Source organism: Pelodiscus sinensis, chromosome 11 (genome assembly GCF_049634645.1).
Source record: "Pelodiscus sinensis isolate JC-2024 chromosome 11, ASM4963464v1, whole genome shotgun sequence".
Taxonomy (NCBI): domain Eukaryota; kingdom Metazoa; phylum Chordata; order Testudines; family Trionychidae; genus Pelodiscus; species Pelodiscus sinensis.
This window is the reverse complement of record NC_134721.1, coordinates 2,338,183-2,357,242: the sequence shown is the minus strand read 5'-3', so window position 1 is coordinate 2,357,242 and position 19,060 is coordinate 2,338,183. Positions and strand designations below refer to the sequence as shown.

The following is a 19,060-nucleotide window of genomic DNA, read 5'->3' as shown; positions in this document are numbered from 1 at the left end:
GGAGCTATTTCACCATCGCTTATGGCCCTTCCAACAAAGGTGGTTTGCCATCACCACCAGCCGCGAGGTCCGGGAGCTGATAATATCTGGCTACACTATACCCCTTTTCTCTCTAACACCCATCTCTCCCCCACCCCCATCCCTTTTCATGGACCCATCTCACAAGACTCTCCTGATGTAGGAGGCTCTTCTCAACATTGGGGCAAAAGAGAGAGTGCCAGAACATTTTCACAGAAGAGGGTTTTACTCACTCTATTTCCTCACTGAGAAAAAATCAGAAGGATGGAGATCCATTCTGGATCTCTGACTCCTCAGTCGGTATCTCAGAAGACACAGATTCAAGATGGTGACACTAGCTTCTATTATCCCAGCCCTGAATGTGGGAGATTGGTTTACGTCCCTCGATTTATAAGATGCATATTTTCATGTCACAATATACCCGGCCCACAGACTTTTCCTCATGTTCGCCATAGGCAACCATCATTTTCCATACAAAGTCCTCCCATTTGGCCTTTTGTCCGCCCCCAGAGTTTTCTCCAAAACTCTGCCGGTAGTTTCAGCCTATCTCTATCACCAAGGCATCATGATATTTTCATACCTGGACGATTGCCTAATCAAAGCACCTACATACCAACAGGCACTACAAGCCACCCACATTACAAGAGGCTTATTTGTAGCTCTAGGCCTCATAATCAACATTCAGAAATCCTCGCTCATTCCACAAACGTCCCTCGAGTTCATTGGGGCACAGTTAGACTCTACAGCAGCGAGAGCTTATCTTCCATTGGCCAGATTCAACAAGATTCAGGATCTTGTCCACACCATCTTTATCAGCCCAAGAGTCACCATACTTACCTATAGTCATCGGGCATATGGTGGCAACCACCTACGTGGTACATCACACGAGGCTTTGTCTCAGATGCCTGCCTCAGATAGCTTCAGTCTATCGCCCTGGCAACCAAGATATCCAGACTAGTCACAGTACCCGCTGTGGTGGACGTCCACCGCCAACATGCTTACAGGTCTCCCCTTCCATCTTCTGCAACCGGATATCCAAATTACTATGAACACATCCCTCATGGGATGGGGAGCACACTGCACAGGAGAACACGTACAAGGACAATGGACCGCGGCAGAAGCGCTCCAGCACATCAACCTGTTGGAGCTAAGGGCAGTATTCAATGCCTGCAAAGCATCCTTGCCCAAAATTCAATGCCACATGGTCTAGATTCTTACCGACAACACCACCACGGTATATTATATCAACCGCCAAGGTGGAGCCAGATCGAAGCCCTTTTGTACAGAAGCCATGCACTTATGGAACTGGTGCATTTGCCACGGAATCAGCATCATTGCAACATATTTGCCAGGCAAGGACAATACTGTTGCCGACACGCTCAGCAGACAGTTCTTCCGCCAACACGAGTGGGAACTGAATCGACACGTAGCACACTTTCTGTTCCACCACAGGGGGTATCTTCACATAGACTTATTCGCTACGCACACCAATACGAAATGCCCGAAGTACTGTTCCAGAGTAGGACTCGGACCAAACTCGCTAGGGGACGCTTTCCTACTGCACTGGGGCCAATGGCTCCTCTACACTTTTTCCCCAATTCCACTTCTTCCGAGAGTATTGGAGAAAATAGTCGCAGATGGGGCCATGGTCATACTCATAGCTCAATACTGGCCCAGGCAAACATGGCTTCTGCGTCTAATACAAATGTCCCTACAACCACCATATCACTTACCAGAGAGACCAGACCTCCTGACACAATGCGGGCAAACCAAGATACATCCACAGTTCGATCGACTACATCTTACAGCTTGGCTTCTTGCTGGTTCCATCAGACAGAGATTGTCTGCTCTCAGGACGTAAAGCATGTCTTGTTACACAGTAGGCGCGACTCCATGCAAAAGACTTACCTTTATAAGTGGTGGCGATTCCACTCTTGGTGCAATGACAACAGCTGCAACGCTATGACGCTTCTGATCCATCGTATTTTGGACTACGCGCTGCACCTCCAACGTGGTATCTCACCATACCGTCCATAAGGGTCCACCTATCGGTGATTTCCACCTTTAGGCAGCCGATAGAAGGATACTCAGTATTTGCTTATCCCTTGACCAACAGATTTTTGAAAGGACTCACAAATCTTTACCCTGCGTGGAGAAGGCCTCCAATGCTTTGGGATCTTCAGTTGGTATTAGACATGCTCACATGTCCACCATTTGAGCCAATAGCCACCTGTGACTTCCCCATACTTACCATGAAAGTCATCTTCCTTCTAGCCATCACCTCAGTGCGAAGGGTGGGCGCTTCTCGGCTGACCCGCCTTACACTCTGATTACTAATACAGGAGTGATGCTACGGCCACATCCTAATTTCCTCCCAAAAGTGAACTCGGAATTTCATATTAACGAGCCAGTAATACTTTGTACCTTTTATCCCAAACTGCATGCCTCACCTTATGAGGCTCGACTTCATACGCTAAATGTCCGGAGGGCCTTGGCCTTTTACCTAGAGAGAACACGACCCTTCCGGCAATCACAACGCCTTCTACTATGCACAGACAGGTGATCCAAGGGTCGGCCTTTATCATTGCAGCATATTTCCAAACTAATTGTGAAATGCATTGCACACTGTTATTCGCTACTCCATAGAACAGTACCTTCCTCGATACATGCACATTACACCAGAGCAACAGCTGCAACTTCAGCCTTCCTCTGAGGTGTTGCACTGCAAGATATTCGAAGAGCGGCAACCTGGTCCTCGGACATGACATTTGCAAAATATTATGCAATTGACACCATTGTTCGGGACTCAGTGCTAGCATCGGCAGTGCTCTCCACAGCGCAGGGGTCCTGACTCCTCTGTAGGCCAGATGATAGCTCGGTATTCACCTATGGTGGAGCACCCATGGGGACACTACCCAAAGAAGAAGAGGAAGTTACTCACCTTGTGCAGTAACAACGGTTCTGCAAGGTGTGTGTCCCTGTGGGTGCTCCACGACCTGCCCTCCTCCCTTTTTCTGAGTCTTCTCATTTTTTTCAGAGTGACCCGATTAGGAGGAACTGGCAGGAGTCGGACCACGCGCAGCCTCAGAAACGGTGCAAAGGGCATGCGACACCGCTGCACATGCGTGGTCTGGCTAAACCACGGCTGATGAATCTCCGACCTGCGGTGCCAGGACAAGCTCGACACCTACGGTGGAGCACCCATGGGGATACACACCTCGAAGAACCGTTGTTACTGCACATGGTGAGTAAATTCCTCTTTTATAACTTCGGTGTTTGTAAACACTGTCTGAGTGAGCTCCCCCTGACTTCTAGTGTTGAGCTGGGGGAGAGGACCTCAGGAAAAAACCTTGTTTGCATAGGTGACCCATTGTGCCTAATTGCTCAGGATGATGGGACTGCTTTGCCCAAATGTTCGTTTTTGGCTAATGTTAGATCACAAATCTTTTTGTCATTGGGGAAGGGACACTCAAAGGTTGTTATCTTTGTGTGACTCAATAGCAGCAGAACTATGCTTGACGTGCCCTGATTGAGGAACTCACCCTCAACTAATTGCACTCGTTAGGCTCGGGACCGGAGTTCTGGTGGTGTGGGCTCTGCCTAAGGGACTTAGACACCATTTGAACTTCCTCTCTCCACTTGGTAATACAAGAGGTAATTTAGTCTCAATTGAGAGTCTTGTTCCACCCCACAGAGTTGAAATCCCTGATAACCAGGTCCAAGCATTAGTCTTGCTTCCCCACTAACAGTTGATGTCATTGAGAGCTGAAATCAGAGAGATCTGTGAGGATAAAATGATGAGACCAGAAGATGTCTTCACAGACAGGAGCAGCAGCCTGCGGAGTGGTGAGTGGTAGGGAAGTGGAGGGGCAAGCAAGTGCCTGGACAGTGGAGCAAACACTGGGCCTTCTCACATCCCCTCTCTCCCTGGAGTGGGAGCCAAACTCTGCTGAACTTTGAATCTGCACTAACCAAAGACAACAACTAAAGAGTGAGATGTGGAGAAACAACTTTTGGTTTCTGGATGTAAGAACGCGAGGCAAAAAAATAATGCCCCATGTACTCTGGGTGGGTTTTTTGCTCAAGGTTTTACATTTATTAAACCATGCCGGGTGTAGTGGGGTTGGCCCGCTTGGGGGGTGCCCCTCTGTGGCCGAGGGGTGTCAGGTAAGCTCTTTGCCTGGCCGTCTGGTACTTCCTTGCTCCCTAGGTCACTTCCCCAGATGCTGCCCAGTCTGGCTGTCTGAAGGTTCTGGGGCTAGGATTTCACTGCCCTGTCTGCGGTGCTGTCAGTTCTTGTATTAAGCTTCAGAGGGGTAGCCGTGTTAGTCTGAATCTGCAAAAGCGACGAGGAGTCCTGTGGCACCTTATAGACTAACTGAAGTGTAGGAGCATAAGCTTTCGTGGGCAAAGACCCACTTCGTCAGATGCATCTGACGAAGTGGGTCTTTCCCATGAAAGCTTATGCTCCTACACTTCAGTTAGTCTATAAGGTGCCACAGGACTCCTCGTCGCTTTTGTATTAAGCTTGTAGCCAGTCTTTGGCCACTGGCCCTGGACCTCGCCCAGATCTAAAGTTCACCTTGCAGTCAGAGCTGTCCATAGTGCTGCTCTTCTCCCAGACAGCATATAGAATTGCCCTGGTCGAGCCTCCAGGGGAGAACTGCCAGGCCCTAGCCCAGCAGCTTCTTGTATACTGGTCTTCTGGGCCCTGATTGGCCACCACGGAGACAGCCACTTTATCCAGCTTGGAGGACCTCTCTTCTGCTCCTCTCGCTGGGTTGGGGTGTGGCAAGGCCTCCTGTATGGGGTGTCGGGGCTTAGTCCACCCCATCACTTTGGGTTACTTCCCTCCTTTTATTGGGAGTGTCTTTTCTACATTCATATGTTGTGCTTGTGAGAAGAGGGGAAGCCAGCGAGTGGTATGTAATTGTCTCAGTTTATTGAGTGGAGGCTCAGAATGGTTTTGTCTTGTAGTGTAGAAAAGGAACTGCTAGATCTTTCATGCAGCCCTTTATGCTGCCAACACAAGCTGGCAGAAGGGTTACATGTGTACAGAGTGAATTACCTGTGATGGACTACACATAGTATTCACTTGGATCAAAGGAAAATTAATTGGGTTTTTTTTGTTAAATCCTATTGGTATCCAATTTTGTCTGAAGATGATGTTATACATAATTTTTAGAAAATTATATGTAAATATACTCATTAGTTCATAGTAAAATTGAACTCCTATTTTGGCCCTGGGACAATTTGTGTTGTCGGAGCACAAAAGACTATTACTGTTTATTAAAAACAGTAATTGGTTTTCCAGTTTTTAAAAAGATTATGTTAGTTCCTAGTCTGTCTTTCCATCTTATACTTGGAGAACACACAGCAAATTAAACATGTTTTTCTTCTCTAAAATTTTGTAAATAGGTTTTTAAACAGACCTTAAAAATTATCCTCACCTTTGAATGGGTGGACAATAAAAAGTGGTGGATCTAGTCTGCCAGGGTTAGTGCCTGGTGGGTCACCGCCACTATGTTTAAGTGTGTCTCCAAAGGTATCAGATGATCGCAGCTCTCATTGGCCTGTGGATTGCTGTGTGCAGCCAATGGGAACAGCAGGAAATGGCATGCGCTGGGACACCACTTCCCACCTCTCTCATTGGCCACAAACAACGATCAGTGGCAACTAGAGCTGTGATCGTCCGATACCCACAGAGATATAGGCAAACATAGAGGAAGGAGTTCACCAGTGTGAGGGGGTTCACTCACCTCCGTAACCCCCCTGCCGTCTGTCCTCAGGAATTGGCTCCCTCAGCAGGTAGGGTGCCTTCTCTGGGGTGGTGTCTCCCCTCTTTACTCCCGGCTGCGGCGTCCTCTTCGCCACACTGCCCTCCGGCAGTGCCCAAGTCTGTCTCTGAGCCCCCCTTCCGGGGGTTGATGTTCCTCCATCGGGCCTTCTTTCAAGCCCTGCAGTCTGAGGATTTGCTGGCCAGAGCTCCCCTAGCCCTGCCTGGCCTGGCCTCCCCAGCCCTGCCCTAGCTCCAGGGAGCCTCCTCCTCCCTCAGCAGCCAGGTCCTCACTGCTTCCCCTTCACAGCAGCAGCCCATCCTCTATTATAGCGCCCAGCTGGGCCCTAATGGACTAGTACAGCCTCAGCTGGGCTAATCTCCCTGGCCCTGGTTCCGGCCGGGGTCTGCCCTTAAAGGGCCAGTGCAGGGCCAGTGCCCTGTCACAACCAGGGACTAACCCTGGAAGACTAAGTCTGGCCTGTGGGCTGGTATTTGCCCACCCTGGGATAGAGGCTAATTAATTTTGGTACGTACAAGTGGTTAGGAATGAAAAAAGGGCCAATCCTGAAAATATTTCTGCACTTTTACAGAGTTGGGAATAATTCATGTGTGGCTGTACTCACTAGTTACTTTAACATTTATTAACAATAAATCTCATGGACTTTTTTACTATTTTCATTTTAGAATATCTTTATTTGTTGATATAAAATCTCAGTATGGCTAGAAATCTGTGCACTTGGCACATAACATAAAAAGACATAATTCACCTCAAATAATTATTTTAATGCTATGCATGACATATTTATTAATAATATAATTTAGTGTGAACTTGTTTTGAGTAGGCACATTTGTAATTATTGTGTCTCTTTTCTGGTATTTTGGTCTATATGGCTTTTAAAAAGAGATTATAAAATGTATGCAAAACAAGTTGCTAATGACACAAATGGACCAGCGACGAGGAGTCCTGTGGCACCTTATAGACTAACTGAAGTGTAGGAGCATAAGCTTTCGTGGGCAAAGACCCACTTCGTCAGATGCATCTGACGAAGTGGGTCTTTGCCCACGAAAGCTTATGCTCCTACACTTCAGTTAGTCTATAAGGTGCCACAGGACTCCTCGTCGCTTTTGCAGATTCAGACTAACACGGCTACCCCTCTGATACTTGACACAAATGGACCAATCACTGTAGAAACTTTTTAAGTACCTCTGAGTGTGCACGTTGCAGGTCTTTCAGATCTCTCCATGCAGTATTTCTTAGGTACCAAAGAGGTGGGCGAGAGAGTGAATTAATTAAGTTCAGGTCTTTTGCAAATCACTGAAAGTAAACATTTCCATCTTTCCATGCATGTTTTAGTTCTCTACTAGTGTTTCCTTTTCTGTTGTTTTTTTTTTTACATAATTTTTCAACTCATCTTTATAAACCTATTTAAAATCTGCACATGATGGAGTACTAAATTAGAGGCACCAGGTGCACTCTGAGATAAAGACATGTATATTCTCAGAATTAGAGAGGAATTGGAACCAAAAGCTAGGCTGCAGCTTCCCCAAAACTTAGAGTGCGGGTGCCAGACCCAAACTGGGTCGGTATTTCGGAGCTGGCCATTTTCTGTAACTGATTCTCCTCTGCTTTTTTCTCAATAAGGGCTTGTTTATATGGATTGTCACCCTACATTGGAACATACTGAGTGTTATTCTTACCTACTTGCCTCTAGCTTCCATCCAGGACACATCACATAATCCATTATTTATAGCCAAGCCCTAAGATACAATCGGGTTTGCTCCAGTCCCACAGACCAAGACAAACACCTAAAAGATCTTCATCAGGCATTCTTAAAACTTAAATATCCACCTAGGGAAGTGAAGAAACAGTTTGACGCAGCACGACAAGTACCCAGGAATCTGCTTCTTCAATGCAGGCCCAACAAGGAAAATAACAGAACACTACTAGTCATCACCTACAGCCCCCAGCTCAAATCCCTCCAGCACATCATTGACAATATACATCCTGTCCTGGAAAATGATCCCTCCATTCTCACAGGCCTTGGGAGACAGGCCAATCCCCTCCTACAGACAGCCCTCTAACCTGAAGCAAATCCTTTTCAGCAGCCACACAGTCATCCAGAAGCCTACCGCTGCAATAGCAGCGAGGAGTCCTGTGGCACCTTATAGACTAACTGAAGTGTAGGAGCATAAGCTTTCGCGGGCAAAGACCCACTTCATCAGATACATGTGACGAAGTGGGTCTTTGCCCGCGAAAGCTTATGCTCCTACACTTCAGTTAGTCTATAAGGCGCCACAGGACTCCTCGCCACTTTTGCAGATTCAGACTAACACGGCTACCCCTCTGATACTCCTGCAAAAAACCCCATTGCCAACTCCATCTACACATCTGTATTAGCTACACCATCGTAGGACCTAACCACATCAGAGACTCATCAGAGAGGATGGCACATCCTCTAATGTGATATATTCCACCTAGTGCCAGCAATGCCTTGTATTTTGGTCAAACTGGACAATCTCTATGATAAAGGATTAATGGACACTAGGGATCACCAAGTGAAATTAAGAGGTAGCAGGTTTAAAACAAACAAAAGGAAGTTTTTCTTCTTCGAGTGATGTCCCCGTGGGTGCTCCACTGTAGGTGTCGGGCTCGTTCTGTCACCACAGATCGGAGTCTTCAATAGCAATAGTCAGCTAGACCGTGCATGTGCGGTCAGCATCTTGCGACTTTCGCACCCTTTCTCTCATGTGCATGGTCTGGCTCCCACCAGTTTCTTCGTTGCTGCCCTTGGTCTCAGACAGAGTGAGCTTTTCTCGTCAACTGTTGATTACAAAATTAAGAATTCTATTAGTTAGTTTACTGTTTCCTGTACATAGTTCATAGTTTTTATCATAATAGTTAGTAATTGTAAAAAGCATTTCCCCACTTTTCTGAGGTTTAAAAAAAAAAGAAAGAAAGAAGATAAGGAAAGAAAGGACTGAAGTTACACAGATTGAGGTGAACTCCCGATAGTTCCGCTCCCTACAATGCCGGGTTCGTCGGGTTTTAAAACGTGATACGTCGCAAGGCCATGCCAGCATTGGACAGCCATTCGGCATGTATCAGATACCTGGGGGAGGCCCATGTGCCTCAGAAGTGTCTATGTTGTTCTAAGCTCATAGCTAGAGCTCATCTAGATAGGGAGATGTGGTTACGCATGCTCCTGTTTGATAAAGCGCTGCAGCCTGCAGACAATGTTCCATGCAATACTTCTTCAGAGCCTCCAAAGGCTCAAAAGTACAGCGCTTCTTCCCCGACTATGGGGTCTGTATCAAAAAAGTGCTCTTCTCCGTCACACTCCTTGCCACTGGTACCAGTGAGCAGGATCAGCATATAAGCTGGGTTCCTCCGGCACTACTTCACCATGTGCCAGGACACTCATGGACCCAAAGAGCCGGCACTGAGCACGATCGATGCCAACAACAGGAAAGAATCCTGGGCACCCAGCACCAAAGGCATCGTCGACACCAGGAGCTGCACCGGCAAAGGCTCTGGTACCAACGTTGGTGCTGCAACCCATTGCACCAACACTGCCTGTCATGCTGACACAAGCACCTCGCCTTTCCCTGGCACCAGATGCAGTAGATACATCTCTGGAACCGAGAAAGGCATGGGCAAAGTTAAATAGACCACTCAGTCCTAGCCCTTTACCGACCTTCTCACCAGCGCCGTCTCCTTCATCACCTGCACTGAGATCACCACTCTTACACCACAGGTCTCTCTCGCCTCTACCACCGACACCAGGATGTGAATTTCACTGCACCGTTCACCTGAGACATATGTCTGTCTCCCCTCCCCCTTCATCGAGAAGCTTGACACTTCACTCTTCAACTACATCGGACTGCGATATGCACTGGGAGGAACACAGAAGTGCATATTCCTCTAGACAGGTGTCACCAAGATATCGGTATCATGACCATCATCGGTACTATTATGACCAACTGTACTGGTCACACAATGGATGCCAATATTACCCTTCTTCAAGACACTGGTCCCCCTGTTGCTACTGATCCTGGCATGTACACCACGAATTATCCCTCTGACCTCCCCTGCACAACCCAGCCAACCTCATGTGCCTTTCTCCCCACCAGACCGACCTGAGCCAGAGGAAGGTCAACTTTCTGAAGCAGATGAGCAACAGCCAGATACATCACCCATGGACCAATCCTTCTCTTCACCAGATGAGGCCGTCATCCCTGGGGATATATCTCTCCCTGACAACCTCAAGAAATTTCAAGAACTGTTTAAAAAAAGTGGCTGCTTGCCAGGAGGTCCAGTTAACAGAAGACCAGCAGAAACCATATCGTCTCCCTAAGAATTTACAACTAACAAGCACTACCGATTGATGAAGCAATTATGGAGTCTGCCAAGGAAATATGGCAGACCCTGGCCTCTCCACCCCCTACAAACAAGAGGACTGACAAAAAATATTTCATCCCGACCAAGGATTCAGAGTTTTTGTTCTCACACCTACAACCGAATTCCCTCGTCGTGGATGCAATGCAGCAGAGGGCAGAACTCCACAATATAAGAATGTTGTAGTGAAGAAATATAGTAAGTGTATGTACCTTTTTGGCAGGAAGATATATTCTTCCTTGACACTTTTATTACCCATTGACAGCTATGCAGAGCTGCTGTCAAATCATGACTTCGACAACTATACTAAACTCATGGCACCAATGGAACATTTGCCCAATGCAAAAAGGCCCATTTTAAAATCCATCATCCAGGAGGGGTATGCCTTCGCCAGAACTAGACTGCAAATTACATTGGATGTGGTGAACATGGTGGCTCGTTCCACAGCCACTGCTATAGTTATGAGGAGGTCCTCATGGTTTCAAACCGCTGGAGTTCCATTGGAGTGTTAGACTAAGGTGGAGGACCTCCCATTTGACAAACAAAACCTGTTTGCTGAAAAGACAGATGAGGTCCTCCACTCAAGCAAGGACTCGAGGACCACTCTCTGAACCCTGGGGATGTACTCGCCCCCGTTCTGCTGCAAAGATGCATGCCGTTCTAAAGATGTTATGACTTCTCACAGCCAAGATACCATCAACATTCATCGACCAGCACCAGCGAATGAGACAAAGGCCCTAAAAGAAGCACACCCAAAACAGCCGCCCCTCCACTTAGCTTGCTAACAAACAGAACATTTGACAACCTGGTCGAGGGCTCCTAACCCCCCCTGCACCAGAAACCAACTCAGTCCTGCAATTGCCATTTTCCATCACTGGCTCAGACGTTTTTATCAACATTGGGTCAGCATCACCACTGACTGTTGGGTTCTCGAGATCGTTTTGACAGTTTACACTGTCCCATTCACATCAGTACTCCTAACCTCCCCATCTTTCCCGTTTCTCTACAGGGACCCTTCTCATGAGTACTAGTTACAACAAGAAGTCCACCGCCTCCTTACCATCAAAGCAGTGGAGGGAGACATTTGAGTCTCTAGGTCTTATTATAAATGACCAGAAATCAATAGTAGAGCCAACTCAAAACTTAGAATTTATAGGAGCATTTACCTATACAGAGGTACTAGGGTATACAAGATCTGATTGTGATACTTACCTTAAGCCCTACGATCTCTGTCCTCACATGCCTACAGCTCATGGGCAATATGGCAACCACAAAATATGTGATCCATCATGCAAGGCTGCATTTTTGGTGTCTGCAACAATGGCTAGCGTTGGTGTATGTTCCCACAAGACACCATGTTGGCAACTGAGTCACTCCAACATCTGCTGTTATATCTTCCCTAGAGTGGTGGACTAGTCCACACAACCTCCTTGCAGGGGTACCATTTCACCAGCCTCAGCCATCTGTTCAGATCACTATGTCCCCCCCCCCCCCCGATTGGCTGGGGCGCTCATATGAATGAGCTTTCCTTTCAAGGATGATGGACTCCACGGGAGGCAGTGCTTCATATCAACGTCCTGGAACTCAGGGCCATCTTCAATGCCTGCAAACATCTCAGAACATACACTTCCGGTACGACGTCCAGAATCCTCACTGAGGGCATCACCACGATGTACCATATCAACCGCTGGAGGGGTGCGGGGTCCGGTCCTGATTCCTTTGCACAGAGACTGTTTGCCTTTGGAACTGGTATATCTGCAACAATATTATACTTATAGCTTCATACTTACCGGGAACCAGCAACACCACAGTGGATGCGTTAAGTAGACAATTTGCACCAGAGCATGAATGGGAGCTCCAGGAAGGTGTTCTCTGGCACATCTTCCGTTTTGGGGGTTTCCCACAAATAGATCTGTTTGCTTCCCAGAAAAACTGAAAATGTTGACAGTACTATTCCAAAGCTGAGATTGGCAGAAATTCTCTGGGCAATGCCTTTCTTCTCAGTTGGACAGGTCCACTCCTATACGCCTTTCTGCGCACCACGCTCAGTTCCAGAGTCCTAGAGAAAATCAAAAGGGACAGAGCCAAAGTAATTCTTGTAGCGCCATCATGGGCTAGCCAGCTGTGGTTTCCTTTTATCAAACGTTTCTTCTGCTACCTTATCCCCTCTCCAGCCTCCCCAACCTACTGACCCAGAACCACAGGGCCCTTCTCCACTCACAGCCTCATGTTGCCTGCTTGACAGCATGGCTCCACACTGGTTCTCTGATGCCAAGAACCTCTGTTCCTCTCCGGTCAAATACATCCTAATATGCAACGCGTTTAGACTGGGCCAAATGTCAGAAAACCCCCTTCTTTTGGAAGCCCTGTCATTTCTCATAGAATGAGGAACACAGGGGCTGCCAAAAGAGCGTGTTTGCCGCAAAAACTCCTGCAGACTGGGAGTTCCCTCACTGGGTTCAGACAGGAGGTGCAGGCTCTGGGATGTGAATGAGGGATTTAGATGTGGGAAAGGAGGAGAGATGCAAATTCTGGGAGGGAATTTGGATGGAGGAGGATGTGGAGAAGTGGATGCTGGCACAGGGAGGGGGCTCCAGGCTGGGATCAGGGGGAGGGTTGGGTGCTGAGCAAGCCACAGGCTTGTTGATATGAGGGTGCAGGAGTTTGGGTTGGGATGTGTGAGGGGCTCAGGGCGGGGAGGTTAGACGTATGATGAGCTCAGGGCACAGATTTGCAGAGTGTGAATGGTGCAAGAGTGTTGTGGCAGAAGACTGAGGATGTGGGGGTGTAAGAGTTTGTGAATGTGAGAGGTTCAGGACAGGGGTTCCAGTATATGATAGGCTCAGTTTTGGGGTCAGGGGATAGAGGAGTGTTATGATGCTGTGGCCAGATGAGGGCTTGGCCCCAACTGGGGGCTTGTTGGCCAGGCTTTATTTTTAAATAAAATGTTATGTCAAACACACAAGATTTTAGCATTGTCTTTATTTATAAGAGGGGTGGGGAATCTGTTTTGAATTGGGTTGCTGACCCACAGAAAAGTCAGTCGGGGCCACACAAGTGAGATACCAAAATACAACCCCTCCAAACCTCACTAATATGGCCCCAAACTGTGCTGGTGGGAGCAGGGTACAGGGTGCTGGCGCAGGGTGCCGGTGGGTACTAGGGCAGGGTACTTATGGGGGTCTGGGTGGGGGGAGGAGATAGGGACCAGTACCTGGAGATCCTGCAGCTGCACGCTAAGGCCCTGAAAGTACATGGACTGTTCCTCCATCCCCCAAACAGCAGTGTGGTACCTGAAACACTGGTCCGTCGCACGCCTGATGCCTGATTGTGCTGCGGGGAGGGGGAGTCCCGGACCACGCCAGCCCCAACTGCTTGTCCCCCGAGCAGCTGAGCTGGCACGCTGGAGACATTATTCCCCTGCTGCCTTCCCGTGTGGGGGAAGGAGAAAGAGGGAGTCCTGGACCGCGCCAGCCCCAACAGCTGGGGCACCGCATGCCTTGCTCCTCTGCTCCCCACTGCAGTGGGGGCCACCCAAGCAGCTGGAGCTGGCGCGCTGGAACTTTATTCCCCACTGCCTTCCTGCACAGGGGAGGGGTGAGAGAGAGTCCTGGACCATGCCAGCCCCAACCGCTTGGGCAGCGTGCACCTTGGTCCTCCGCTCCCCATGGCAGTGTGCGCCACCCTAGCAGCTGAAGCTGGTGCAGTCCCGGACCCCCGGCCTCTCTCCTGCGCGCAGGAAGGAAGCATGGGAACAAAGTCCCCAGCGCGCGATGGACTGGTGTTTTAGGTACCGCACCGACTGTTGTGGGGTGAGAGAGCAGCCTGCACACTTTCGGGACCTGGTGCGCATCTGAAGAACTCCCTTCAACCCCGCAGGAAGCCTGTGCTACCTCCATAATCCCTGGAGGTAGCATCAGCGCAGCGTTAATCTTGGGGGTGGAGGGGAGTGAGAGAAAGAGCGTACATGAGAGAAAGAGCGCGAAGGTCACTAGATGCTGACTGCGCATGCGCAATCCGGCTGACTACTGCTATTGAAGATTCCGATCTGCGGCACCAGGACAAGCCCTACCGAGGGGGGGGACACATCTGGAAGAACCATCATTACTTCCCAAGCTGTGTAATGTTGTCTTCATGCAACGCACAATCAACCCGTGGAACTCTTTGCCAGAGGATGTTGTGAAGACTGGAACATTAGCAGGGTTCAAAAAAGAACTAAACTAGATAGATTCATTGAGGTTAGGTCCATCAATGGCTATTAGCCAGGATGGGTAGGAATGGTGTCCTTAGCCTCCTTTTTTCTGGAAATGGATGATAGGAGAAGGATCATGTAATGATTTCCTATTGTGTTCCCTCCCTCTGGGGCATCTGGCTTTGGTCACTGTCGGCAGACAGGATACTGGGCTAGATGGACCTTTGGTCTGACCTAGTATGGCTGTTCTTATGTATATTCTTATGAAACAAAACAGACATTAGGAATGGTAACACACAGAAACCTATAGGGGAACATTTTAACCTGCCTGAGCACACATTAATGGACTTAAAAGTAGCCATTCTTCTACAAAAGAATTTCACAAGCCCACTAACGAGAGAGAGTGCAGAATTGACCTTCATATGCAAATTTGACACCCTCTCCCTTAGCCGGAACAAAGAGTTGAAGTGGTAAACATATTGTTTAACCAGCGTCCTGTACATTCAGCACTCTATTTACATCAAAAGCTAAGTATGGGACACTTCCAGCCCACTGAATTAGCCACATTAGCACTGGGACTACACATGGCAGGTAATTTTCTTTTGCTTTCTCTCTCTCCCCCCCCCCCTTTTTTTTTTGTACATGCAAGATCATTACATCTGAAGAAGCCGGTTTTGCCCATGAAAACTCATGATACTACATATATATATTTTTGTTGGTCTTTAAGGTGCCACAGGATTACTCGTTTTTAATTGAAGTAAGGTATCAGAAGACAAATGTACACAGTTATATATTCTTGTTACTGAAACAAGAAACAAGTTTACATATTCATCTCATTTAAATAATCTATAAATATATTTAGAAATAATCAGACCTCAGTACCCTGTTGATCATTTATTTAATAAATGACTAGTTCTTTTGACCTAAAATAGCTAATACCGCTCAAGAAAGATATATTAGAGTCATTGTGGATAGTTTTATGAAAATATCCAATCAACGTGCAGCAATAGTCAAAAAAGCAAACAGAATGTTAAGAATCATTAAAAAGGGGATAAAGACTAAGACAGAGATATAAATCCGTGGTACGCCTGCATCTTGAGTAATGTGTGTAGATGTGATCACCTCATCTCAAAAATATATGTTGCTATTGGAAAACATTCCAAGAAGGGCAACAAAAATTATTAGAAACTTGGAATGGCTGCCATATGAGGAGAGATTAATAAGATTTGGACTTGGTAGGTTAGAAAACAGGAGAATAAGGAGGGATATGATAGAGGTCTATAAAATCATGACTTGTGTGGAGAAAGTAAATAAGGAAAAGTTAAGTCTCAGGGAGTAGCTGTGTTAGTCTGTAACTTTAAAAAATTGAGTAGTCCTATGGCACCTTAGAGACTAACTGGTATATATGTGTATATATTGTATCATGCGCTTTCGTGGGCAAGACCTACTTCCTCAGATGAGAGTTAGCAAGTTTTGCCCATGAAAACTCATGCTTCTCTCTCTCGCTCTATGTATAGCTATATTTGTTAGTCTCTAAGGTGCTACACGCCTACTCATTTGTGTTAAAGGAAAAGTTATTTAGTTGTTCCCATAACAGAAGAACTAGGGGTCATCAAATGAATTTACTAGATAGCAAGTTTTAAACAAACAAAAGGAAGCATTTCTTCACATAATGCACAACCTGTGGAACTCCTTTTCGGAGGATGTTGCAAAGTCCAGGACTTCAATAGAGTTCAAAAAAGATCTAGATTAATTCATGGAAGTTAGTTCCATCAATGGCTATTAGCCAGGATGGGTAGGAATGGTGTCCCTAACCCCTGTTTGTCAGAAGCTAAGAATGGGCAACGGGGGATAGATTACTTGATGATTTCCTGTTCTGTTCATTCCCTCTGAGGCACCTGATATTGGCCACTGTTGGAAGGAAAGATACTGGGTGAGATGGACCTTTGGTCTGGCCCAGTATGGCTGTTTTTATTCTTATGATCTTATGTTAATGTAAGTAAATCTCTCACAAATGTAAAATGATCTATATAAACTTAAATCTCTTAAATTGGAAGCAACATTCTGAGTTTTACCCTGATCTTAACTTGGACATCTGCAACATTTTATTCTTAGCAGAGCTCATGCACATCCAAACATAGTTGGAAGCTGGGCTTAGTAGCATAATTCATGTTTTTGCTTTGATAACAAGGATGAAGGTCTGGAAATGGGGCATATCCCAAATGTCTCCTCCACTCACCTCTTAGTCTTTGGCTAAAATTAGTTCAGTGTCTGAAATGCCCTCTATTGAGGACTTATGAACTTGCAGGGAATACACTCAGTGATCACACGGGACGTTTCTGTTTCTCCCAATCATGTTTATACCAACATGTTTATAGTAATTATTCAGGATTGCGATATCTGTGTCTTTTAATTGTGCCCTTTCCCTAGTCTGAACATAATGTACTTTTATAGAGGATGTTTTGGCTACGTTTAACTAAACAAAACTTATTTTTTTGTTTTAAGTATAGCTCCTGTATTTGCTAAAAACATAATAGCATCAATACAATCCTATCAGAAATACTAAAGCACAGTAGCAGAAACTGGGCATTTCAGAGCACGTATTGGAATGTGATCACAGTCTCAGTGTGTTTGCTTCTAAGAAGAACTCCCTCTGAGGCTAGGAAACTAATGTGTATATTGCTGTCTTATTAGGGTTCTGTTACTTAATTGCATTACTGAAGGTACTGGCATCCCAGTGATAATAGATACAGACTTTTAATACATTTCCTTTTCCTTGCTGTTTTGAATATACTACTTGTGATTTAAAAAGTTATTTAGATAAGCTGTAAGAAAAAGTTACGCAAGCCTGAAAGTTGGTTAATATCAATTATGCTCTTGTGCCTAATAACCCATGGATAGGAAACATATATAGTTCATTACAAATATTCTGTGCCAAACCATGAATAAACAGCTGCTTTGTTTTAGTCAGTATTTACAGCATCACTTTAACTACTTTGACCCTGCTCAAAGCAATAATAAAGAGCTGGATGCCAGTGATGTTGATAAACTGTGGCAATTTCTGCATTGTGTCCTTATAGCTTCTTCTGCTTCAGTCTCCATTATTTAAATTACTTCTCATTACAGTCACACCATTAACTGGAAATGCAGCAATATGAGACATAGGAATAAAGCCAACCAGGACACAGAGAGTCCTTTTGCTAGAGTACCAATCTTTTAAATTTAAAAATAAAAATCTTACAAAAGAGAGTACTTTGCATCTATGGCCCTATCAAATTCATGTTTCATTTAGGTCAAATGCACAGTCACAGGCTTTTTTAAATAGTCAATTTTATTATTTAAATTTGAAATCTATTTAAATCTGAAATTTTATATTGTTGTATTTGTAGGCATACTGACCTGTAAAAGAGTTGCGGGAGTCACAAGGTTATTTTAGGGCAGAGGTGGGCAATAATTTTTGATAGGGGGCCATTCTAAGAATTTGGAAAGAGGTCCAGAGCCATGCTCTTCCATGGTATTAGTGGAGGAGGTGTGCAGTCTGGGATGGAGGATGGGTGCAGAAGGGAGCTTAGGGTAAGGTATTGGGGTGCAGGAGGGAGACTGGAGTCTGTAAGGGAGTTTGGGCGAAGGAGTGGCAGGGAAATGTAGGTGCACACCAGGAGCCAGCTTAAAAGCTGGTTCCCAGTGTGTACTGGCTCCTAGGGAGCTGGCTGCTGCCCCGCATGTAACCATGTAACTGCTGAAATTTTGAGCAGTTACACACTTAATCAGTTACATGTACTTTTAACTCCCCTGGTTAAGATTACACATAAAAAGCTACATGTTCAGAGCAATACAACAAGAGGTATGTCCAATAGCAATGCCTCATATTATTTGAAAGTATATGTTGATTTGTTTTACAGGATATGTGTGTGTAAACCTTAATCAACATGGCTTTGTCAACTACAGGATCAGCATATAATATTAATAGACCAGTATCTGAAATTCCACCTGCCCCCTGTTTCTGCTGTGGAGGAGCGTATGTGTTGCATTTATGATGGGCTTGTGGGAACCTAAAGCTATGATATGGTAGGTTTGTAATTTACTGATGATATAACAGCTCACATATCTGTATATTGATCTTTAATCTCTAATGGATGAAATGCCACTTCATGTCCTTTCCCTCTTCAGTTCACAAATAGAAGTCAAAATATTTGGAGTGGAAGAGTTGATAGTCACTAATGCTTCATATAGATTGATCCTTCCTCCCTAAATCAATGGTACTGTTTCCACTGAATTTTATTTAAGCAAGATCAGACCCATATGTAACTGGCTGATCATCTCTGGGTCAGAAAACATTGTATGCAGTTGTGAAAATTAAAAAATGTAAGTGTACTTAATTTAAATACATGTATAAGGCACAGATTTTTTTACATGTAATTGTCTCAGTCTGCTCCTGTATTATAATTAAAATTCCAAAATGGCACATCGGGCTTGTGTGTGCAAGTCCTATTAATTTTTTTCAATTAAATAATCCCTGCTTCTCTCTTGGAATTAATGTTTAAGTATAAATTGGGGGTACTCTGTACTTAGGGAAGTAAAATCCCATTTAATTGGTCAACCGTTTAACCAATTACCCTTCAACCTTTAGTCCTAAGATACTTTTAATGCAGAGCTGCAACGGGGATAGCTACCA

General features: G+C 45.8%; 1 protein-coding gene across 15 annotated transcripts in view; it reads left to right on the top strand.

Annotated features, from left to right (window-relative positions):
* The window catches only part of FHIT (fragile histidine triad diadenosine triphosphatase), a 1,115,730-nt gene that overhangs the window by 87,957 nt on the left and 1,008,713 nt on the right, over positions 1–19,060 (top strand). For 2 of the 15 annotated variants that reach the window (XM_075938449.1, XM_075938442.1), the window contains exon 4: positions 18,288–18,453. The exons of the other annotated variants lie outside the window; for them this stretch is intronic. The gene's annotated coding sequence lies outside the window, so the exon portion shown is untranslated. The remainder of the gene's footprint in view (positions 1–18,287; positions 18,454–19,060) is intronic. 15 annotated transcript variants of the gene reach the window in all.